The following is a 19,016-nucleotide window of genomic DNA, read 5'->3' as shown; positions in this document are numbered from 1 at the left end:
ATTTGTTTGTCTCTATACCTATATCCATATATTTGAAAGCACTTTGATCTGTTCAGAAATAGACTATAAAACAATTGTGATAATAATTGACCATTCAGTATTATTATTTCTTAACTAAGTAACAAGCTGTGGATTTAAACACCGTCCCTGCCCAGTGAGGTTACAAAATGAAATATATTAGTTGTTTTGGCAACCCAAATGCCCCTGATAAGATGTTTTCTGCTTTCATTGTGAGACATCACATCATAGGGGATAGGGTGCTAGATTTGGAAAGTGGAAGACCTTAGTTCATCATCCTCCCTCAGACATTTACAAGCTATGTGATCCTGGTCAAATGAATTAATCTCTTAGATTCCAAATTTCTCATTTGGCTTAAATGGGAAGAATAACAGGACCTCATAGGATTTCTGTGAGGATCAAATAAAATAATATCTCTAAATGGCCATATAAATGTGAGCTATTCTTGAGGAGATGATCAAGAGGAAATGGTATTGCATTTCAACAAAAGACTTCCTTTATATGTGGGAAGGTATTCCCCAGTAATAATGGTTAAGTTACCTACTAAATTTCCTTCGGCTAGCTAAGAATAGAATCAATAATTGTTTTTCTTGAATGACAATACAATTTCATAGGAGCATAAGATTTGAAGAGGACTTCAGAGGTAATCTAAGATTACTTTCTCATTTTACAGATGAGGAAATTAAATCCCTAACTTGCTTAAAGTCACACAGTAATTTAATTCAATTGAATTCAACAAGAATTTAAGTACTTACTATGTGCCAAGCAGCAGGCCATGTGCTGGGGTTATAATGCAAAGACCAAAAGAAGAATAATCCTTCCCTTTATGAAGCTTACATTTTATTGGAATGGGGAGAGGGCCATATTTACATAAAAAAAGGCCATGTGAAATATCTACAAAGCCAGTCCAAAGTAACTTTAGGAGTGGAGAGAACACTAACAACTGATTGAGTGTGTGTTTGTGTAGGGGATGGGGAATAAGGAATCAGGAAAGGCTTTCTGTAGAAGGTGGCACTTGACCTGAGCCATGAAGGAAGTTGGGGATTCCATGACTGGACCTGAATAACATGTCCATTAAAGGCTTGAGGGGTAGCTTGTGCAATGCTATGGAGGAGGCTGTAGAAATATTTAATGTGGACCGTTCTGCAGTCCTCTCCCACCCCTCATGGGGCTCCACATCTGGGACTCTGGGGCCCCCTAAGCTTGGGTGGCTTCAATGCCTGGCGCTGAGGACCCCTGATAGGGAGCTGCTGCCCCTGCCTCTGCCTGCCAGGAGCTGGAGGGGGAGTCTAGGCTGGCCAGTCAGCTGGCTGAATTTGAATAATACGATTATTTAAAGCAAGAGCTATCTAAACAGAGGCCAGTCCACATGTTATCCTTTGCTCTTGTTCCATGCCTAACCTTCTTCATTTTCCAGTCCTATACCTCGGATGATTTCTTTGGTGCCCTTCATGTTTATGACTTATTACTCACCAGACTATACCTTATTTATCTCTCAACATGTGTCTCTCCAAGTTAGTCCTTGGTTAAGCATGACAATGAAAACAGAATCCTGAAGTACTTTTCAAGGCTTACCTTGAATCTCTCTTGCTATAATTTAGGCCTGTTACGTCAGCATGGTGTGGTACAAAGACTACCACCCTTGGAGTCAGAAACATTAGCTCTTTGCTGTTCTGACTCTTCGTGACTCCGTTTGGGGTTTTCTTGGCAAAGATACTGGGATGCGTTGCTATTTCCTTTTCCAGCTCATTTGGCAGATGAGGAAACTGAGGCAAACAGGGTTAACTGACTTGTCCTGAGTCAGTGGCTGAGCTCTGGTAAGTAAGGAAGTCCTCATTCAAGTAAGCACTTAATTAATAGCTATGTGACCTTGGCTGAATTTTTTATTCTCCCTCCCGGAGCCTGAGTTTTTCTCTTCTGTTAAACAGGGAAAATACTATTTGCCCTTTCTCCCTCATAGTTACGGAATCTTTGCAAACTGTAAAGTACCAACTAAAAGAGAGCTGTGACTTGTTTTCCTCCAGTGGAAACAGCAGATGTTAGGGACTAATTCAGACGTAGGGCTCAAGAAGTTGACGACATTTTAGGAAGCTGAGACTCCCAGTTATCCTTTAGTTTAGGCATTTGAAAGCATATGACTTTAAATTGCTACAAGAACTGGTCATCTCTTCTCTGTCAGGATGGGTGTTGTTAGAGGGTATTATTGTATCAAAATAAAAATAGTTTCTAAACAAAACAGAGTGGGAGGAGGGGGAGGAGGAGGATTCAGTTTCAGTTTTGGGCCCTGGCCAGCCAGCATTGCACAGAGTAGCAGCTAATTGTGAAAAGCTCTGCCCAGCAGCCTGTTTACCAAGGGTGTTTGGCCCGCGTTAGCAGAGGTGGGGCTCACTTCCTTAACAGACACTGAACTGAGCCGCAGTCAGCTCCAGTATCCTGCTTCCACCGAGCATGCTCCCATCCCAAGGAATTACAAACAGATAGAGTAACTCTCTGGCTGCTTTGTATCCTCCTGAGAGTTGGGATGGAGCTGACTTTGAGGAATGACCTTCCCTTAGAGACGTGTTACTTGAGAGGATCACAGACTCAGGGCTGAAAGGGACCTCACAGATTATCTAGCCCAATGGTTCTTAACTCGGCATCTGTGAATCTGTATTTCTTCCCAATATTTTGTTAACTATCTTTTAATATGGCTAGTTTCCTTTATGATTCTACATATTTTATTTAATTCATTTAGAAACATCCATAGGCTTCACCAGACTGGCAAAGAGGTCCATAGCACAAGAAAAAAAAATATTAAGAATCCCTGAGTTTGGCCAATCGTTCTAATTTTTCTGAGTAGGAAACTGAGGCTCAGAGAATGAAAGGGGTTTGTCTAAGATGACGCAAATAATATGTAGGATTTGAGCCCAGGATTTTTGATTCTAAAACTGTGATCTGGGTTCTGTGTGGGATGGTCAATGTAAAAAAAGTTGAATTGCAACAAGACAGACAACCCTGGAATGGGAGTCAGGAGACAGAGGCTCTTGTCCAAGTTCAGTCACTAACTAGCATTCTTTCTCTGGGTCTCAGTTTCCTTGGCTATAAAATGTGAGGGTTATACCAGAAGCCCATTCTGAGGGTCATTTTGAGGTTAATTTGTAAACTTTCAGTCTGTTCGAGTCAATTCTAACCTAATTTACTAATAGTGGAAGAATATGGGTTGACTATATAAGTAATATAATGGCTCTATAAAGAAGTCTGCTCTCTCTTGATGACCTCATCAGCTCATATGGATTTAATTATTTTTTCTATGCTAATAACTCCCAGTTCAATAGATTCATTCCTAGTCTCTTTTCTGAGCTTCACTCCTGCAACATGAACTATATATTGGGCATTTTGAACTCAGTGTCCCATTAGCACCTCAAGCTCAAAATTTCCAGGGTAGAACTCATCTTCCCCCCCTTAAAAAAACAAAACCAAAAAAACCAAAACCACCTGAACTTCCCTATTTCTGTCAAGGCTACTGCTATCTTTCTGATCATTCAGATTTTCAATGTTGGGGTCATACGCAACTTGTCACTTTCATTCAGCCTGCATGTTCTATCCAATTGCCATATTTTATCATTTCTAGCTCCATAGTATCTCTTAGATACATTCTCTTCTTTTTATTCACACAGCTGTCACCCTGGTACAGGCCCTCAACTCCAAATTACTGCAACAGCTTCCTATTTGGTCTCCTCGCCATTTTCCTCCTGATCCCAAACCATTCTGCACATAGCTGTCAAAGTGATTTTCCTAAAGGACATGCCTAACTATGTCACTTTCTTATTCAATAAACTCCAGTGGCTCCTTAGTACTTTTTTTTTTTTTTTTGGTGAGGCAATTGGAGTTAAGTGACTTGCCCAGGGTCACACAGCTTGTAAGTTTTAAGTGTCTGAGGCTGGATTTGAACTCAGGTCCTTCTGACTCCAGGGCTGGTGCTCTATCCACTGTGACACCTAGCTGCCCCGGCTCCTTAGTACTTCTAAGATCAATTATAACTGCATCCTTGGCACACTACAGTTCAGTCAACGGGACTTCCTACTGTTCCTCGTAAATAGCTCTTCATCTCCCATCTTGGTGTCTATGTACTGCCTGTTCCCCCATTCCTGGAGTGAATTCTCTCTTCATTTCTACTTCCTTACCCCCCATGTCCTCCACAGCTTCACAATTATCTTGTATCTATTTTGTGTCTGTTTTATATATATTCATGTGTGCACATGTTGTTTCCACTGACTGGATTGTAGGATATTAAAAAAAACAGGGACTCTTTCATTTTTTAGTTTGCATTCTTGGGGTTTGGCATATAGTAGGTACTTAATGCTTATTGACTGATGCATAATATCAGTATCAGGCCATCCTGATCCTTGTTCATCAGATGGCTAATTATTATTTCATTGGTAATGGGCAACAGAGATTCTCCCATCTCCATCATGGTCTTGGAAAACTCTCCATTTGATGTTTTCCAATTTGGTTTTAATTAACCAAAATAGATAAAGATTTAAAAAATGGATGGGATAACCCTATTGAGTACCCACAATCTGAGAGATTGCTAAAGGAAACAAGTTGCTAGAAGCTGAACTCCAGGAGGCAGCCCCTTGGTGGGGAAGGGCAATGAGGCTACTCTAAAGTAAAAAAAAAAAGAGCTGAGGTTTACGTAAAGACAACTGATGCACTATTAAGAAGGCAAAAATATAGGGCGATTTCTCCCTCACCTTCTATTCTCCTATGACTTGGAGAATATGGTTCTGAGAAGGGGACCATAGGCTTCATTAGACTGCCAAAGGAGTCCTTGGGGATTCTTTTTTCAATTAAAAAAAATTATTTTAATTTTTTCCTAAGGGGTTCTTAATATCCTCATTTTACAGAGGAGAAAACTGAGGTCCATTCCCCCTAGGGATGATGCTTATTACCATCCTAGTCGTTAATATGGGTCCAAAAGCACTGGAAAAAGAATCAAGATGATTTTGAGCCCTGAATCTTACTCAGTTATATAATTTCTTTGGCAAATAATTTCTCTCCATACCTCAGTTCAACTATTAAATGATAGCATCCTATTCACCTAAGTGCCATGAAGAAAATGGCAAAATATACAAAATGTGAAATGTTCTAAAGAAATGAGGTACACTCAAACAATGTTATTTATAATTTTCTAGAAATTTTCTAAAAATTTCAGTTTTGTTGTTTTTTGTTGTTTAGTTGTTTCAGTTGTGTTTGACTCTTCATGATTCCATTTGGGGTTTTCTTGGCAAACATACTGGGGTGGTTTGCCATTTCCTGCTACAACTGATTTGACAGATGAGGAAACTGAGGCAAACAGGGTTAAATGACTTACCCAAGATCACACAGCTAGTAAGTGTCTAAATCCAGATATGAACTCTGGGCCACTCAGCACTCTATCCACTACACCACTTAGCTGTTCTACCTGTATTCTCCCCAATTTCTAGACTTGGCTATTCCATTTCCATGTTGTGAGATTTTGTCCAACTTACTTTACATCTATGGGCCTCAGTTTCCTCATTTGCAAGAAGAAGGGGTTGTGTTGGATAATTTTGAAGTTCCTTTCTAGCTGAAATGTTCTACCATTACAAATAATTACTAACGTGGCTAATCAATGAATAAATGAAAAGGCATTTACTAAGCACTTAGTATATGCCAGTGCTGCGTATACAAATAAAATAGCAAGAAATTACATTCTATTAGAAGAAGACAAAGCATGTAGGGGAGTACTGGCCAGGGAAGGGAGTTTTGTTCTAGGAAGTCACAGGGACAGTGAATTGGTCCAATTAATTGATATGTTATTTCCATAACCAATGATACTTTTAATTCTATTATTGTAGCCAGAGCAAAGGATAAAAAAGGGGTGCTGTTGGTGAGTGGAGACAGGGCAGATTAAATATGGCTGTCTGTCTGTCTGAAACATGGTCCGGTCTGAGGGCAGCTAGATCTAGAAGGCTAGGTAAGGTAGTCCTCTCTCAATCACCAGTCAGTAGTTGGTAGTTGAATAAAATGGTATATTTGGTGTCAGGAAGACTTTACTTCAAAACCTGCTTCCTATGCTTACCAGCTGTGGGACCCTGGCCAAATTGCTTGACCTCTCTCAATCTCAGTTTCCTCAACTGCAAAATCAGGATAATAGCACCTTCCTCACTGGGTTATTAGCAGGATAAATGGTATAATGCCAAACCATAAAACTGTAATAAATGCTAGTTATTTTTTTGGGAGGTCTAGTGAGGAAAGTACAGGTCCAGGCGGAAGCCCAGAGTGATGAGTCTAACTTTAAACTATCTCTAGATTGGGTTGTGGCCACCTTTTGAGCTCTTCAGGTCTAAACATGATCCAGGTAGTTCTGCTTCAGCAAATTTTAGTAGATGGAGGATGTGACTATAGGTCCCTAGGTTGAGACAGTGCCATTTTTTTCCTGGCATGCTCAGAGTAGCCCTTAGGTCTACTGACACCTTATGCCTATGAATTAAATACATCGCCTGTTAGTATGGCAAACATTGAGCAGATATGAAGGTACCTATGATCTAAGTTCTCAAAGAAACTCCTCTATTTGGTCTGTGCACGTCAGCCTTGAAAAGATGGACATGTCTTTTCTGTGTCCAATAAGCCAGTAAGGATCGCCGTCCACCGAGCCACTCATATCTGGTCTGACTCCATATTTAAACAAAACTTTCCCTCCCATCTCTTCATTAAAGCAAATGCAAAGAAGCTACTGGAAGAGAAAGGGCTACTTGATTGAAATAACAAAGTAAAAAACAATTAGGCAAATTGTGAGTTCTCTATGTCCCTCTCTGTTAAAATATAATCAGAAAGAGCTAAATATAAAAGTGATAACTGTACATTTAGGAATTCAGCCTAAAATTAAATGCAGGAACTCCATTATTTGTTCAGCCTATATTCTTTATGATTTTGGTTTAATTGTCCATAGTAGCATGAAAAGAACTCAGGGCTGGAATGCAAGAATTCTAGGTCTGCATTCAGAATTTGCCCATTTACTAGTTGTGTGAGCTTGACCTTGGGTTAAATCATGTCCTATATTTTGACTTCTGAGTGCCAGGACTAATTAATCTCCAAGGTCATTTCCAGATCTAATAGTCTATGCTTGTAGATATATCTCGTTGTTCTTTAGCCAAGCAACTAAACAGCTGCCAGGGTGAGTATTATTAGAAAGAGAGGATCATGAGATTTTAGAACCAGAAGAGACTTTAAAGGTCTTTGAACCTAGTTCTTTCCAAACCAAAAGATTCTGCAGACCCGTATGATGTTGAAATTCTTCACAAAGAAGACTACTTTACCCTTCAAAGCCTTCATCTATGGCTGTCAGCAGAACTGAGAAATGGAAAGGAGAGAGACAGGGGTAGGAGGCACAGGATGGAGGAAGAAGAAAGAGGAAAAAATAGGAGCCAGATGTTAACATTTACAGCCCTTAACGACCAAGGACTTTTGGTAGTAAAAGTATTGCTGAACAGCAACATTTTGTCATGGACTGGTGCTGTCATTTAAGGAGCTCTGATTTCAACCTGTCAGAGGATGAGCTGAAAGGCAGTTTCGAACTCCTCTAGTCTAATAGCTATCTTTATAGCTTCAAAAATTGAGGCTCAGAGAAGTCTGAATGAATAAGCAACTCTTTCAAACTCTCTTCATCCACTGCCACCACATATGTCCCTATATCAGTGATTCTCCAACTTTTTCGCACCAGTAGAAAATTTTCAGTTTAAATAAAACTTTGGCAAAACACTTGTATTAAAAATCTTAACATTTTTAGTTTTAATTCTTATTCTCCCAAAACATAAGGTTCATTTTAAAAATTGGGGGTGTTTGGGGGTTTCTTGTAGCACAGTTTGAGGAGAAACACCACTCTGTATGTATGTCTTTCATGTGTGACCAAGACATATGAGTTTTGAGCATATGAACTCAAGTGAGTGTTTCCTAGTGGTACTTGTTCCCTCGGGGCGTGCCCTCTATTTGTCCTTGGTCATACATATTCTCAAGGTGTCTTCTTCTCCCACTGATGGTTGGATTCAAGTGAGGCAGAGTTGTACAGTCATCACCCTCACTCTCTCTTCCATAGTCATTGAAATCCAGTGACAAGACAAAAGTCAAAATGACTGGTGATGGCTTAGGATGCAGTAGATGCCCTTGGCATCTTTGATATCCGACCAAACTCTAAGCACTCCACAGCATCTGCTTCAGCTGTTTTATGGCTGTTGGAACAAATCATTCTCATCTATCCATTCCACTGGGGGAAGTCTTCACATGCTTGGGGTAGACATCCTCCTAACTCGCCAATGAGTTTGAGGTCTGTTGGTTACCCTCCACCTGGTTTAGCCTGTCTGCTATGAGTGGGGGTGTAGCTGCTGTGTGTGCTTCAGCTTCTTGGAGCCACAGGTGAGAGAGTTGGGTGACAGGTTGACACTGAAGGGAGATGAACAGCCCTGAAAAGGGCTCAGCAGACTCTCACACCAGAGGTGCTAGTCTTCCCTGAACAGCCTGTATACCCCTGATGTTGTGACAACTTGTAGGAAATTATGCCCTGTTTGTGCATAGGATGGGGACATCTTTTACTGCTATTATATTTGCCAAACTGTTTGAGTAAATTTTTTTTTGCTCTGGACTAATGTGTTTTCTGTTTGACTAGTAAAATGAATACCATAGATAGGGGTGGGGTGGGGTTGTGAACTATGGTTCTAAGTGGATGCTGAACCACAGAGTACCTTAATTATTAATTTTTTTGTGTGTGGGGCAATGAGGGTTAAGTGACTTGCCCAGAGTCACACAGCTAGTAAGTGTCAAGTATCTGAGGCCAGAGTTGAACTCAGGTCCTCCTGAATCCAGGGCTGGTGCTTTATCCATTGTACCACCTAGCTGCCCCCCAGGGTACCTTAATTTTTTAGCTTTTTGGGGGGTGGGATGTAAAGGGCAACAGGTGCTATGCATAGACATAACTAGAAGGTCTGGAGAAATTATGTGACTTGCCCAAGGTCACTCTAATGCCTCACTATTGCCTCTCAGATCAAATACAAAACCCTCTGTTTGTCATTCAAGACCTTCTGAACCTAGCCATCTCTACTTTTCCAGTCTTCTTATACCTTACCAAGGAGTTTTCAATCCTTTATCTCTGGGCACTTTCTCTGATTTTCCCTCATGTTGTTGTTCAGTTGCACCTGACCATTTTTGTTCTCATTTGGGGTTTTCTTGGCAAAGATATTGGAGTGGTTTGCCATTTCCTGCTCCAGTTCACTTTACAGATGAGGAAGCTGAGGCAAACAGGATTAAGTGACTTGCCCAGGGTCACACACTTAAAATGTGTCTGAGGCCATATTTGACATGCCTGGAATGCTTTCTCTCCTCATCTCCACCTACTGTTTTCCTTTAATTCCAAACTAATATCCTATCTTCTATAGGAAGCCTTTTCCAACACCTCTTAATTCTAGTGCCTTCCTTCTCTTACTTATTTCCTATGTATCTTGAACATAGCTTGTTTGTACATAATTATTTTCTTGTTGTCACCCCATTAGATTGTGAATTCCTTGAGAGGACTGTCTTTTGCCTCTTTTTGTAACACTAGCAATTAGTGTAGTGTCTGGCACATAGTAGACATTGAATAAATATTTATTGACATAGGTGGTAAGTAGGAAAATTAGGGATCAAATCTAGTACCACTGGCTTCCAAGTTATTTCTCTTTCCATATTTCACTTGCCTTAATGAAACTCATAACCCAAACATAAGACAGCAACATCTTTGGAGATGGTAGTGTCCAATCCCAGCTGTTCAGTTCTATAGATGAATCACCTTTTTCTGCTGACTCACTAGGATGTTACAGAGAAGTCCCCATCTCAAAGGGCATAAGAAAGAAGTAACAACCTCTTTCAATTTCCCAACAGCTTATATGGGAGTTTGAAGTCCTTACCCTAGTGGAATGGGGGATTCTTCTCATCCCCATGATCTTACTTAGACCCTACTACAAACAAGATTTCTCTCTTGAGCTCCCCATCAGCTAAAAATCATGTTTTCACTGCCTAAACACACGACAAAGGACAAAAATATAAATAAATTTATAAAAGGTTTTGGGGAAAAAATCCATGGATCCTTAATAAGAGAAACTATGTATATTTGGGGTACATTCCTAACCTTTGGAGGTTGACATCATGGAGACCAGCCATAACTTCTCTCAGTGCCACTGTCAGAGGCAGAATCCTGGGCTAGATAGACCATGGGTGTGACTCAGTTTGGCAATTCTCATGCCTTTAATTTTTTCCACATGTCTGATATCAGCACAGTGAAACAAGCAGGAGAAACTAGCAATCGGATACCTCCAGGAAGTGAAATGCTCTGTTGGTGCTAAAATTAGAACCAGGCTGCAGCCGTACATCAGGGACATTCCTTTCCCAGCCCCCAAATGCTCTTAACTCTACAACCAACCCCGGACAATACAAATGTAAGTCCTGGCAAAGGATTTGGTTATAGTATCTGTCACACAAGTGCCAAATGACCCTGACATTCTGAGAAATAAAGCAGAAATGTAACTAATATTTCATTTTGAGACCAAAGCTTTAAAGAAAAGGAAAAAAAAGAAGTAAAAAGGAAGAATTTTTTTTTTAAAAGGGAAAAGGTCAAGACAAAGAAGAAAACTAGCAGATAAGTCATATTAGATGGCATTTTTTGTTTCGAAACACTTGGCTTATATTATCTTATTTGATGGCTGTGAGAAGTGAGCATCATCATTCCCATTTTACAGATAGAAAAATTGAGGACCAAAGAGTTAAAGCAGCATAGTTAGAAAATGGCTGATTATACAATTAGAAAGCAGTAACCTTCTCTTTCTATTCAACTCCTAAGGGGAGTGCATAAGCTAGAGTTCATCCCTCTGCTTCTGGACAGGATAGAACTTAAACCATCCCCCAGAAATCTCTCCCCCCACAACCATGATGTTAGGAAGACGATCCCAAAGCTCCCCTGGGTAAAACAGCTCAGCGCCTCACAAGTACATATGGTGTTCCCAATCCTCACAGACTGGTTAAAAATACTTGCAGAGAGATTTTCCATTGCAGATAAAAGCTATTCTTTTGCCTTAGTGGATCACATGCCACCCGGAGTCCCCACGTATTTAGCTGTTCAGTGGTGAGATTTAAAGGTCATGATTTTTTTTCCCTTTCCCTGATTTCTCAATATTCTGCTGCTGAAGTCAGGACCGAAGATGTGCCTGGTTTATATCTCTGCTTCCTGTTTGGAGGTAGTGAAAACCCAAATTGTAACATGACAATGTTTTCAACACTCTGCATTTTAATTTCATGGGGGAAGGGGAAGGGAAGATCTTTCTGCGAAGAGCCCTTTCAGCAACAGTGTCCCAGGGACTTCCAGCAGGGTCTGGTGCTCATTAGGAGGCAGTCAATCCCTGAGATGCCAGCTGTCTTCTAACAGGCCTGCTCAGCAGTGAGTTCTTTGATCTTACCACATTGAGATCGGTGCAGCAAAGGTCAAAACCCATGTTCAGTTGAGGGAGCAGACTCACTGAAAAGGCAGCAAAATTGCCAAATGGGGGCGGGGAGTGGGGGAGGAGGCACAGAAAATGAAATAACCCAATCTACATGGGCAAATAAATACTGAATTTCCGCCTTGCTTTTTCTTCTGCGAGGTATCAGCCTTTCTTGTTCTTTTTCGGCACAATGTAGGCGACCTTCAATTTCCCCACTGCAAAGCCAGATGAGGACAATGGGCAGAATTGTTCTATGCTGACTTCACATCTTGTGTTTCACCTGAAGTGACCAAGAGCTGATTCCTGAGCCCCCGTGAAGTCACGGGCAGGAACCTTAGGGACCGTATAGTTCACAGTCCCTCATTTGACAGAAAAAGAAACTGAGCGAGGGCTAGAGGCCATCCTGGAGTAGAACCAGTTTTCAGAGTCCTAGACTTTTTTTCCCACCACACCATAATGTCTTATGTGTATGAGAGACAGATACACAGAAACAGAAACATAGAGACAAAGAACGATAGGGAGGAGAAAAAGTGATAGAATATTTATTAAATACTTACTATGTGTCAGGTACTATACTAAACACTGGGAATACAAATGCAATTAAGCAAGGCAATCCCCCTCTTTTTTTTTTTTTTTCAAGGCAGTGGGGGTTAAGTGACTTGCCCAGGGTCACACAGCTGGTAAGTGTCAAGTGTCTGAGGTCGAATTTGAACTCAGGTACTCCTGAATCCTGTGCTTTATCCACTGTGCCAACTAGCTGTCCCGCAATCCCTATTCTTAAGGAGTTTACCACATAAAGAAAGCTACCGCACAAAGAGCAGAGGGGCAGGCATATCCCAGAAAGGTGACTATCCAGGAGGTAAAGGAAAAGTTTGCAGAATCTGAAGAGAAGCATTGGCTGGGGCTCCTTATGAAAGAATGAATGGTCAGGTCAGGCTGCCATCAGTCAGGAGAACAAGGACTCTTCCTATTCCCCACCCTGAAAAGGCTTGTAGGAAAAACCAGCCCACACTGACTCCTAGCAACAAGTTTGTTCCGGAGCAAAAGGCAGTTAATTGCTATAGAAGGGGCTGTTCTGCAGTGTTGATACCATAGGAGGGGTAACTTGAACTGGGTGGGAGTGTAAACCCCTGGGGAACTGAGAAAGTTTTTGAACAAAGAAGGCAAGTTGGAGAGAACTATCTCTGAACCAAGAAAGATCAAATTTCAAAATCACAGAAAGGTATCTTAGAAGCTGGCCCTTCTTGGATCAGTACTGCTCACTGGCTACGAATGGGGTCCTACCCCTTTTTGAATTATGGAGTAATCCAAGAACACTAGGGCTCAAGAGCCCATTGTGTAGCCAAAAAGTACCTTTCCTAAAGACCTGGGGGAGGTGATTAGGATCAAAAACACCAGTCTAAAAATGACACCCAAGTTTCAGTTGGCAAATCCTAGCAGCTATCATGGATCTTAAGAATCCAGTCTATTCTTTTTTTTTTTTTTTAAATTTTTGCAGGGCAATGGGGGTTAAGTGACTTGCCCAGGGTCACACAGCTGGTAAGTGTCAAGTGTCTGATTTGAACTCAGGTACTCCTGAATCCAGGGCCGGTGCTTTATCCACTGTGCCACCTAGCTGCCCCCGAATCCAGTCTATTCTTGCTAGCAGTATGACCCTTGTCAAGTCATTTAATTTCTGGGCCTCAGTATTCTATCCTGTAAAAGAAGGTTGGATTAGATGAGCCCAAAGGTCCCTTCCTGATTTAAAATTACAATTTTATTTAATTACTTTTGGGGGAAAATCTGTAGATTTAAAAACTCTGGATGAGCTCTCATTTTCCTATCTTCGTTTTCATATCATTTTAGCCAGTAGACTTCTTCAAGGGGAACGCAGTGTGAATGGTTTGGAGCATATTGTCTTTTTCAATTTTGGATTGAAGCCTGTTCAGGCTTTTATCTTGCTCTGAAGTACAGGATAAGTTCAATTCTCTTCACACAAAAGAGAGAAATAAAACTTTTCTCACAGAAACACAAAACTACAGAATTTAGTCCAGTTTGTACCTGACAGAGAATCTCTTTTACAATAACCCCAAGTGGCTGTCCAAACTCTGCTTAAATTTTCAGCAAAGGGGCACTTTTGAGATAAGCCCAATAAACTTTTGGATAGCTTTAAGTGTTTGAAGGGTCAGTTAGGTGGTACAGTGGATAGAGTGTTGGGCCTGAAGTCAGGAAGACTTATCTTCCTGAGTTCAAATCTGACCTCAGACACTTGCTAGCTGCATGTCCTGGGGCAAGTCACTTAATCCCATTTGCTGCAGTTTCCTCATCTGTCAAATGAGCTGGAGAAGGAAATGGCAAACCGCTCCAGTGTCTATGTCAAGAAACTTCAAAATGGGGTCACGGAGAATTGGGCACAACTGCACAAACATTTCTTTTTTCACTAAGCTTAAATCTATCTTTCTAAGGGCTCCTGTCTCTTCCATTTATGCTTTGGCTTTAAATAGCCCAATACTAGATTTTCTTCCATATTCCAGCCCTTACTTTATAACCACACTATTGAACAGAGCGAGGAGGGCTTTGAGTCTGGGGAGGATAGGAGGAAGTAAAATAAGAGGAAAGGTGGGGGGATGTTGATTACTGAACTCAAGGTGGAAAGGGCGAGGCAAAAGGATCAGACATCATAGAGGCAGGGCATGCCACTAAGTCTACACTGCTCTGGGATGGGCTAGCAATGGCCAGATAACATGAGAGATCCCTGCCTGCCTGAGACAGCCAGGATCGAGAACATTGCTTGTCCCTGGAAGCTTTAGGATCTTTTCAATTCCATCTGGATCCGTTTTCCACTGTGCAAGTCTCAGATCTATAGTCCCTTCAGAGTTGTGGTGTCTTAATCTAAAGCAGGGGTTCTTAACCTCTTTTAGTTTCAATGTCCCCTTTTGCAGTCTGATGAAAGCCTATTGATCCCTTCTCAGGAATGTGTGTAAATGTATGAAATAAAATACATAGGATTACCAAGGAAATCAATTATATCGAAATAGTTTATCTATCTGTCTGTCTGTCTATCTGTGGGGCAATGAGAATTAAGTGACTTGTTCAGGGTCACACAGCTAGTAAGTGTCAAATGTCTGAGGCTGGATTTGAACTCGAGTCCTCCTAAATCCAGGGCTAGTGCTTTATCCACTGTGTCACCTAGCTTCCCCCCATCAAAATATTTTTTAAAAAAAGTTCACAGGTTAAAAACACTTCTAGGGGAAGGGAATGATTATTTATTAAGCATCTATTCTGTCCCAGGCTAAGTTCTTTATAGATATCTCATTTGATCCTCACAATGACTCTAGGATATAGGTGCTACTATTATCCTTGTTTTATACTTGGAGAAACTGAGGTCCATGCTCAAAGTCAGGTAGTCAGTAAGGGTCTGAGACTGGATTTGAATCCAGGTCTTTTGGACTCCAGGGCCAGGGCTCTTTCCACTGATCTACCTAAATGCTTTTTGATGGGCCTTGGTGGGTGTGGAAATTGAATCATATAGGGTCACTCCTCTGACTCACAGAGCATGGGGAATAAGCAAACTCACACTGCAATTCCTATAGCTTCTGTGTTAAAGCAATTTCTGTACCATCTGGGAGACTTCCAGTGTTTCGGAGAGCAGCTGGCTCTCTCAGTGTTGCTTGGGAGATGTTTGATTGTTTTATAATGCCTTGTGTACTTGTTATTATGTACTGTTTATTTGTTTATCTCTTTTATGTCAAGAGTAAATACAGCATACAGATTCTAAGCATGATTGCTTCTGGGGAGAGTCAGCTGTATTTTGTGAAGGTCATGTGAGGAGGGCTTATTGAAATATAGCAGATACAAAAAGGGTAGAGGCAGAGTTTGCCAGTAGGTGGGGGCTTAGAGCTACCTTCTGACTAGATAAATCCACAAAACTACATCTTCCTTGGTAAGAACTCAGCATGCCCTCAGAGGGAGAAAAAAAAAAGGTCAAACTGAGGGATAACAGGTTGCTGATTCTTTGAGAACCAAAGTGAGCTTGGCAGGATTTCAACACTTCCACCCATCAGGGCGTGTGAAAAGGTAAGCATGGAGCCACTCAGCTTCTCGAACATCCTGTTGAACAATATCAAAACAATGGCTACCAACATCACATGATGGTTAAAATACATTTAGAACTTAAGGGACCTCAGAGTTCACCTTAGTCTAACTGTCCCATTTTACATCAGAAAATATAGCCATCATGACTCTCTACTTTATGTCTTCTCCAAGCTCAAAGGTCTAGTATCACTTTAATCTGAGTATGTCATGTATTGTCTTCATGCCTAATACCATTATAATTATCATTCCATATTCTTCATTTTGTTATTGTGCTTCCTAAAATGTGGTGCCCAGGATTGAACATAATACTCCACTTTGGGTCTGACCATGCCACTGTTACCTTCTTAGTCCTGCATATGATGTCTTTGCTAATATAGTACAAAACTACATCAACTTTTGGGGGCACTTAGTTGAAAAACTCTGTTTTTTCTCCCTCCCTACCTCCCCTCCCCTCCCCTCCCCTTCCCTTCTCTCCTCTCCCCATCTTTTCTCTTTTTCTCTCCCTCCCTTCCTCCATTCCTTCCTCCCTTCCTTCCTCCTCTGAGATCCATAAGGTTTGTAGAGTTTGCCAGAGCCAGCTCAAACCAGCTGGCAAGAGCCAATTGTTTTTTTTTCTTTTTCTTTTTCTTTTTTTTTTTTTTTTTGTGGAGCAATTGGGATTAAGTGACTTGCCCAGGGTCACACAGCTAGTAAGTGTTAAGTGTCTGAGGCCGGATTTGAACTCAGGTCCTCCTGAATCCAGGGCCAGTGCTCTATCCACTGCACCACCTAGCTGCCCCAAGAGCCAATTGTTAAAATTGCAGTGGGAGCATTTACACTTAAGAAATGGGCAAGTGGGGGCAGCTAGGTGGTGCAGTAGATAGAGCACTGGCCCTGGATTCAGGAGGACCTGAGTTCAAATCCAGCCTCAGACACTTGACACTTACTAGCTGTGTGACCCTGGGCAAATCACTTAATCCCAATTGCCTCACAAAAAAAAATAAGAAAAAGAAAAATGAATGGGCAAGTGCTATAAACTCGGGTTTGAATTATTTTGTTGTTGTTGATTGTCTAGAATTAAGAAAGTGATGGAGAAAATGCTACTGGTATGGATTAAAGTTAAAAGTGTGTTGTGCATACATTTCTTTTATCCTGGAGAGTCAATTGTTAAATGTTTATCAGTATACCCCTGCTTCTAGGACAGGACCTTCATTGGCCAGTCCCTCCACTATACTTGCAATAGGCTGTTTCTTTTCAAGACTCTTCTCCCTTCTGCTTAACACCTCTGCTCCACCCTTTTTGTAGAAACTTTTTATTTTAGCGAAGAATTGATTTGTTTTTAATGCAGGGCAAGGGGATCACAAGTGGAAAGAGAAATTAGTTTTTTATGTCTCATTTCTCACCCAGTTACATTCCTTCTGAACTTCTTTGGCCTTTCCCCCATGTCCCCTCTTTTGAGTATTGTCTTCTCCCATTAGACTGTAAGCTCTTTGAAGGCAGGGACTGTCTTTTTTTATTTTTGCATTTGTATCCCCAGGGCTTGACACAGTGCTTGGCACATAGTATATGCTTAACAAATGTTTATTTAATATAGATTATTGGCCTATGTCTCAGATCTGTGCACAAATGGCTTCCTCCCAAGAATCATTTGTTTCTTTGCCTTTACTGAAACTGAAGCTTTCCCAAAAGACTGGAGGAATTAAAGAAACATACAATACAGTTTGGAAATTGCCAATGCAGATTTGGTGGAACAAGTAGTAGGTTGTTTTAGTGCCAGTAGATTTAATCCCAAGTGATTCCCTATGTCAGTTCTTGCCAGTGGATTCTGTATATGGGAAATTAGGAGGCTGTGCAGCTCCATAGTTCTTTACTTTTAGATAATATAGTAGTAGGAGAGGAACTAGACCTGCATGCTGTTCTCACATGCTGTCTTCAGGATATTCACAGACTTTTGTTAAATTTTTTGAAATTACATTTCATTTACAGCTGGGACCTGGTCTCCTTCCTGTAGTCCTTTCAGATGTCCTGCCATCTGAATTAGGAAATACCTTAGAGATGAAGATACTCAGCTGGGAGGCCTTTCCCCACAGATGTTAATTCCCACATGGGCTCCTGCAGTTTTCTTCAATGTGATTGTTTGGGGCAGGAACTGGAACAGTTCATTGTTGTAGTCCACATGGCATACCATCTCATGAAGACTTCTCATAGGCTGCCTGGAAAACCAATGGACAATCACCGTAGGAAATCTGGTCTTCCATTTCTAAAAGAGACTCCTGGGCTGAGGCTCTGGTACCAATAACAACTTTGAGTTTGGGGCACCTGAGCTAGTGGATGTGCCCCAGGAAGGGTGCAAAAGACCCTTGGGGCCTTAGGGTTCAAACAGGCAATCATTTTATTAAAAACATATTTGGCAACTTTCAGGTAAAAATAGCTAAAAGTGGAAGCAAACACTTGCATATGGAGAGGAAGGAAATAGACAGTAGAGGTGTGGGGTGGAGTTGGAACTTACATGATAGAAACATTCTTGCCCCATGCCTACAGTCAGGGCTTGCTGACCAGTCTCCCAAATCTCTCTTCCTGTGATATGAGCGACAGAAATCCATTGTCTCAGACCTTACCCTATCCTGTAAAAGCTCTCACATGCTTTGGTGCCCCCCCCCCCCCCGCAGTGTGTGGGCTGCTTTGTACCTGCTTTGGTGTGGTATAGATCAATAATGCCAAATTCAAATAGAAATGGGGCCTAGTAATCCATACATAAGACTGCATTTTGACTTAGTTTTAAAATGTAATATTCTTTATGTTTTGTTGTATCTTTATTTTATTAAATATTTCCCAATTGTATTTAATGTGATTTAGGGCAGGGCTGCATGCAGTGGATTTGACCCCTCTAGTGTAGACTCACTGTCCTTATTTGGAAGTGGGCTCATTTCATAGTTCAGGAGGTTGTGAAGTGCCCTGTTGTGGGAGAGACAGAACTGTAAACATTTTTTCCACTGATCAGGAGGATTGACCAAGCTGGAGAAGCTGAGTGTACCAGGGCTGAAGCTCGTCTTTTTTAAATGACCTCTTCAATTCTTTTCCTCTTTCTTTTATAATTATAACTTACATTTATAGAGTGCTTACTATATGCCAGGCTCTTCCTTAGTACTTTACAATTGGTATCTTATTCGATGGGTGCTAATTATTTTCCCCATTTTACAGATGAGGAACCCGAGGCAAACAGAAGTTAAGTGACTTGCCTAGGGTCATATAGCTAGTAGGGGTCTAATGTCAGATTTGAACTCAGATCTTTTTACTCCAGGCCTGGCTCTTTATCCACTGAACCACTTAGCTGCCTCAAGCCCCAAAGATCAATTTCATCTAAGGTCTTACAGATGTTCTTCCCTTGTTACCGTTTTCCAGCATGTTCCTATCCTCTAGGAGACCCATACTGGGACATCAATT

General features: G+C 41.1%; 1 protein-coding gene across 1 annotated transcript in view; it reads left to right on the top strand.

Annotated features, from left to right (window-relative positions):
- Positions 1-1,712: 1,712 nt before the first annotated feature.
- Positions 1,713-19,016, top strand: part of CFAP161 (cilia and flagella associated protein 161) — a 73,266-nt gene continuing 55,962 nt past the window's right edge. The window contains exon 1 of the mRNA XM_043987551.1: positions 1,713-1,835. The gene's annotated coding sequence lies outside the window, so the exon portion shown is untranslated. The remainder of the gene's footprint in view (positions 1,836-19,016) is intronic.

This window comes from Dromiciops gliroides, chromosome 2 (genome assembly GCF_019393635.1).
Source record: "Dromiciops gliroides isolate mDroGli1 chromosome 2, mDroGli1.pri, whole genome shotgun sequence".
Classification (NCBI taxonomy): Eukaryota; Metazoa; Chordata; class Mammalia; order Microbiotheria; family Microbiotheriidae; genus Dromiciops; species Dromiciops gliroides.
The sequence above is the reverse complement of the archived record's forward strand: the minus strand, read 5'-3'. Positions and strand labels throughout refer to the sequence as shown.